The sequence below is a fragment of the Hordeum vulgare genome, chromosome 5H, assembly GCF_904849725.1.
Source record: "Hordeum vulgare subsp. vulgare chromosome 5H, MorexV3_pseudomolecules_assembly, whole genome shotgun sequence".
NCBI lineage: Eukaryota > Viridiplantae > Streptophyta > Magnoliopsida > Poales > Poaceae > Hordeum > Hordeum vulgare.
The window spans coordinates 427,239,683-427,246,388 of NC_058522.1; positions in this window are offsets into that span (position 1 = coordinate 427,239,683).

Consider the following 6,706-nt stretch of genomic DNA (forward strand, 5'->3'; position numbering starts at 1 on the left):
TCTTTTATTTTTGTTGTGTCACAATCATCCTTGCTGCATACCTACAGAGAGAGACATGCACACACCGTGATTTTGTCGAGCTTCACTTATATCTTTTGGTAGACAATTCAGCTCACATGTGCTTCACTTATATCTTTTGAGCTAGATACTTTTGCTCGATGTGCTTCACTTATATCTTTTAGAGCACAGCGGTGCGTGGCCTGGTAGTTGATCTATGCTTTGAAGTAGTCTCAAAAGGGGTAGTTATCCAAAGGGATACGAAAACTTCCACCTTCATGTGCCTTGAATAGTTAGAGAAGTTTGATTCATCTCAATTAATTTTGAGTTGTGGTTATGGTAATATTGAAGTCATGCTAGTAAGATGTTGTGGATCTAGAAATAATTGTGTTGAAGTTAGTGATTCCCGTAGCATGCACGTATGGTGAACCGCTATGTGATGAAGTCTGAGCATGATTAGTCTATTGATTGTCATCCTTTGCGTGGCGGTCGGGATCACGCGATGGTCTATACCTACCAACCCTTCCCCTAGGAGTATGCATTGAATGCTTTGTTTCGATTACTAATAAAATTTTTGCAACAAGTATATGAGTTCTTGATGACTAATGTTGAGTCCATGGTTTAGATGCACTTTCACCTTCCACCATCACTATCTTCTTAGTGCCGTGCAACTTTCACCGGTGCACAAAACCCACCATTAGCCTTCCTCAAAACAGCCACCATACCTACCTACTATGGCTTTTTCAAAGTCATTCCGAGATATATTGCCATGCAACTACCACCATCATATGTGCCACCACGTCTACATTGCCTTTGCACGATCGTAAGATAGCTAGCATGATGTTTCCATTCATGTCTATGCCATGCTAAATCATTGCCACGGTACACTACCGAAGGCATTCCATACAGAGTCATAATTGCTCTAAGTTTTGAGTTGAAAGTGTGATGATCATCATTATTGGAGCATTGTCCCATGTGAGGAAATAAAAGAGGCAAAGAAGCCCATAAAAAAAGAGGCCAAAGAGCCCACCAAAAAAAATATATGAGAGAAAAGGAGAGAAGGGACAATGCTACCACTTTTTCCACACTTGTGCATTTTGAGCACCATGATCTTCATGATTGAGAGTCTCTCGTTTTGTCACCACCATATAGCTAGTGGGAAATTCTCATTATATAACTTGGCTTGTACATTCCAATGATAGGCTTCCTCAAAATTGCCTTAGGTCTTCATGAGCAAGCAAGTTGGATGCACACCCACTAGTTTTCTTTAAGAGCTTTCACATACTTGTAGCTCTAGTGCATCATTTTTTCGGCAATCCCTACTCATTCACATTGATATCTATTGATGAGCATCTCCACAGCTCATTGATATGCCTAGTTAATGTGACTATCTTCTCCTTTTTTTTCTTGCAACCTCCACTACATTCCACACCATCTATAGTGCTATAACCATGGCTCACGCTCATGTATTGCGCGAGAGATGAAAATGTTTGAGAAAGTAAAGGTGTGAAACAATTACTTGGCCAATACCGGGGTTGTGCATGATTTAAATTCGTAGTGCAATGATGATAGAGCATAGCCAGACTATATGCTTTTGTAGGTATAACTTTCTTTTGGCCTTGTTATTTTGAAAGTTCATGATTACTTTGCTAGTTTTCTTGAATTATTATTGTTTCCACGTCAATAGCAAACTATTGTTTTGAATCTAATGGATATGAACATTCACGTCACATAAGAGGAATTACAAAGGACACCTATGCTAGGTAGCATGAAAGCATCAAAAATTCATTCTTTATCACTTCCCTACTCGAGGACGAGCAGGAGTAAAGCTTGGGGATGCTTGATACGTCTCAAACGTATCTATAACTTTTGATGGTTTCACGCTGTTATCTTGTCTTCTTTGTATGTTTTATGTACCTTTTTATATCTTTTTGGGACTAACTTATCAATTCAGTGCCAAGTGCCAGTTCCTGTTTTTCCGTGTTTTTGACTCTTTTCAGATCTGATTTTGGAACAGAGTCCAAACAGAAGAAAAACCCCGAAATGATTTTTTCCCGAACGGAAGAAGTCTAGGGGGCTTTTGGACCAAGCCAGGTGGGCTCCAGGGAGCCCACAAGCCCCCACTCCGCCAACAAGGGGGAGGCGGCGGTGGGCAGGCTTGTGGCTTCCCTGGCCGCCCCCTGACCTAGGTCTTGCGCCTATATATTCCCAAATATTCCGCAAAAAATCAGGGGAGCCTCGAAAATACTTTTCCGCCGCCGCAAGCTTCCGTTTCCGCGAGATCTCATCTGGAGACCCTTCCCGGCGCCCTGCCAGAATGGACTTTGGAGTAGGAGGGCTTCTTCTTCATCATCATCGCCCCTCCAATGACTCGTGAGTAGTTCACTTCAGACCTACGGGTCCGTAGTTAGTAGCTAGATGGCTTCTTCTCTCTCTTGGATCTTCAATACAAAGTTCTCCATGATATTCATGGAGATCTATCTGATGTAATCATCTTTGGCGGTGTGTTTGTCGAGATCCGATGAATTATGGACTTGTGATCAGATTATCTATGATATATATTTGAGTCTTTGCTGATTTCTTATATGCATGATTTGATATCCTTGTAAGTCTCTCCGAGTCTTGGGTTTTGTTTGGCCAACTAGATCTATGATTCTTGCAATGGGAGAAGTGCTTGGTTTTGGGTTCTGCCATGTGGTGAACTTTCCCAGTGACAGTAGGGGCAGCAAGGCACACATCAAGTAGTTTCCATCAAGGGTAAAAAGACGGGGTTTTTATCATTGGTTTGAGATTATCCCTCTACATCATGTCATCTTGCTTAAGACGTTACGCTGTTCTTATGGACTTAATACACTAGATGCATGCTGGATAGCGGTCGATGTGTGGAGTAATAGTAGTAGATGCAGAGAGTATTGGTCTACTTGTTTCGGACATGATGCCTATAGAAATAATCATTGCATAGATATCGTCACGACTCTGCACAGTTCTATCAATTGCTCGACAGTAATTTGTTCACCCACCGTCTACTTGCTTTCATGAGAGAAGCCACTAGTAAACACTATGGCCCCCGGGTCTATTCGCATCCATCGTTTACATCTCCGCTTTTACTTTGCTTTGTTACTTTGTTGCTTGCAGTTCTCACTTGGCAAACAATCTATAAGGGATTGACAACCCCTTCATAGCGTTGGGTGCAAGCTTTTGTGTTTGTGCAGGATCTTGAGATACTCTTCCACCGGATTGATACCTTGGTTCTCAAACTGAGGGAAATACTTACCGTCGCTATGCTACATCACCCTTTACGCTTCGAGGGAACACCAACGCAAGCCTCCAAGGCCACGGGGGAAATCCTGTGCATACATGCCTAGGAAGTCCTTACGGCGTAGCCGTAGCTGAAGGATTCCTGGTGCCGTCGACACAACTATTTCTGGTGCCATTGCAAGGGATACACAACAAACATCAGGTATCACCGTCGTTCCTAATGATAAGGACGAACTAATCCCACGAAGGATTATTACTGGCTATAGGATGGTGATAGACTTCCGGAAACTAAACAAGGCAACTAGGAAAGATCATTATCCTTTGTCGTTTATCGACCAAATGCTAGAAAGGCTATCCAAACACACACACTTTTGCTTTCTAGACGGTTATTCAGGTTTCTCGCAAATACCTGTTGCAGGATCTAATCAGGAGAAAACCACTTTCACCTGCCCCTTCGGTACCTTTGCTTATAGACGTATGTCTTTTGGCTTATGCAATGCACCTGCCACCTTTCAAAGATGCATGATCGCTATATTCTCTGACTTTTGTGAAAAGATTGTTGAGGTTTTCATGGATGACTTCTCCGTTTACGGGTCTTCCTTTGATGATTGCCTCAGCAACCTTAATCGAGTCTTACAGAGATGCAAAGATACCAACCTCGTCTTGAATTGGGAGAAGTGCCACTTTATGGTTAATGAAGGCATCGTCATAGGACACAAAATCTCTGAAAGAAGCATTGAAGTTGATAAGGCTAAGGTTGATGCAATTGAGAAAATGCCTTGCCCCACAGATACCAGAGGTATACGAAGTTTCCTAGGTCATGTTGGTTTCTATAGAAGGTTCATTAAAGACTTCTCTAAGATTTCTAGGCCTCTTACCAACCTCTTGCAGAAGGATGTTCCTTTTGTTTTTGATGAGGATTGTGAGGAAGCTTTCGAAATACTTAAGAAGCCTTTGATAACCGCACCTATTGTTCAACCACCTGACTGGAACTTGTCCATTGAAATCATGTGTGACGCTAGTGATTATGCTATTGGTGTTGTTCTAGGACAAAGAGTTGACAAGAAGTTGAATGTTATTCAGTACGCTAGTAAAACTCTAGACAGTGCCCAAAGAAACTATGCCACTACGGAAAAGGAGTTTTTAGCAGTCGTGTTTGCATGTGAAAAGTTCAGATCTTATATAGTTGACTCCAAAGTCACTATTCACTCTGATCATGCTGCTATTAAGTACCTTATGGAGAAGAAGGACGCTAAGCCTAGGCTGATCGGATGGGTTCTCCTGCTACAGGAATTTTATTTGCACGTCGTTGACCGAAAGGGTGCTGATAACCCCGTAGCACATAACTTGTCTAGGATAGAGAATGTCCTTGATGACCCACGACCTATTGATGACAGCTTCCCTGATGAGCAATTAAATGTCATCCGCACTTCACATAGTGTACCGTGGTATGCTGATTATGCAAACTATATCGTAGCCAAATATATACCACCCAGTTTCACCTATCAGCAAAAGAAGAAATTCTTCTTTGATTTGAGACACTACTTTTGGGATGATCCTCACCTTTATAAGGAAGGAGTAGATGGTGTTATTAGACCTTGTGTGCCTGAACATGAACAGGGACAGATCCTGTAGAAGTGTCATTCCGAAGCCTACTGAGGACACCATGCTGGAGATAGAACAGCTCATAAGGTATTGCAATCAGGTTCCTATTGGCCCACTCTCTTCAAGGATGCCCGTAAGTTTGTCTTGTCTTGTGACGAATGCCAAAGAATAGGGAACATCAGTAAGCGTCAGGAAATGCCTATGAACTATTCACTTGTCATTGAACCATTTGATGTCTGGGGCTTTGATTATATGGGACCCTTCCCGAGTTCCAATGGGCACACTCACATCTTAGTTGCTGTGGATTACGTCACTAAGTGGTTAGAAGCTATCCCCACTAAAAATGCTGATCACCACACCTCTATTAAGATGCTTAAAGAAGTCATCTTCCCAAGATTTGGAGTCCCTAGATATTTGATGACTGATGGCGGTTCACACTTCATTCATGGTGTTTTCCGCAAGATGCTCGCTAAGCATGATGTCAACCATAGAGTTGCATCTCCTTATCATCCTCAGTCTAGTGGTCAAGTGGAGTTGAGTAATAGGGAGATCAAATTGATCTTACAAAAGACCGTCAATAGATCTCGAAAGAATTGGTCTAGCAAACTTGACGATGCACTATGGGATTATAGGACTGCTTATAAGAATCCCATGGGCATGTCGCCGTATAGAATGGTTTACGGTAAGGCCTGTCATTTACCTCTTGAGCTGGAACACAAAGCTTATTGGGCAATCAAAGAGCTCAACTTTGATTTCAAACATGCCGGTGAGAAGCGGTTGTTTGATATCAGCTCGTTAGATGAATGGAGGGCCCAGGCATATGAGAATGCCAAGTTGTTCAAGGAAAAGGTTAAGATATGGCACGATAAACGAATACAGAAACGAGAGTTCAATGTAGGTGATTATGTCCTGCTATACCATTGTAACATCCCAAAATTATAAATTTTGGAATGTTAATATAATTATTAGATTGATTGTTTGTCTGTTTGCGTGAGTGATTGAAACTTGTGTGAAATTTGAAACTTTTCGAAACTTTTGAATGAGAGGAAATAAAATGACTTTCCCCTTCTCCGGTGAATTCAAATTCAAGCTTTTGAAAGCCAAGAGAGAAGATGACATGACTTCTTCAATTATAAAGAAATTTGAACGGAGATATTTGCATTGAATTCTTTTGCATTTCCATTTCTTTCTCCTCGCACGAAAAGCCCGGGAAATACTCTCTTGCACGCAAGAGAGAGAGAGGAAGAAAATGACCCTCCAAAGTGCGGGCAAATTTCTGAAATATTTGAGCCAAGAAAACCCAAAGTTCTTTTGCAAAAATAATTGCAAAAAGAAAATAAAGCAAATTGGGAATTTCTGGAAAAACATTTTTTTGTTTTTATTTTTGCTTTGGAAAAATGTTATTCGGGTAGTGGATATTTTTCTGAATTTTTTGGTATATAATACCCTATATTAATATTTTGATTTATATCCTTTTTTTCGTTTTTGTTTTCTGTTTCGGAAAAAGTTATAAATAGGAAAGGTATTTTTTTTCTTTAGAAAACGCCCCCGAGCGTTTATTAGTCGTGGGCCGAATCCTGTCCCCGGAATCCCGAATCCCTTATATCCAGGTCGACCGCTCGTTCCCTCCCCGCCTCTTCTCTCTCTGCCTGCGGGCCCCTGGCCGAGCCTTCCCTCCCCAGCGGTCACCCTTCTTCCTCCTTCCAATTCCCAGCCCGAGACCGAGCTACTCCCAGAAACCGTGGGATCCCCTGCCGATTTTCCCTCTCTCCCATTCCTTTCTTCCCCCCCTCCTAGCCAATATAAGAGCCCACCCCGGCCGCCCCCGTTCCCACCCCTTCCCCGC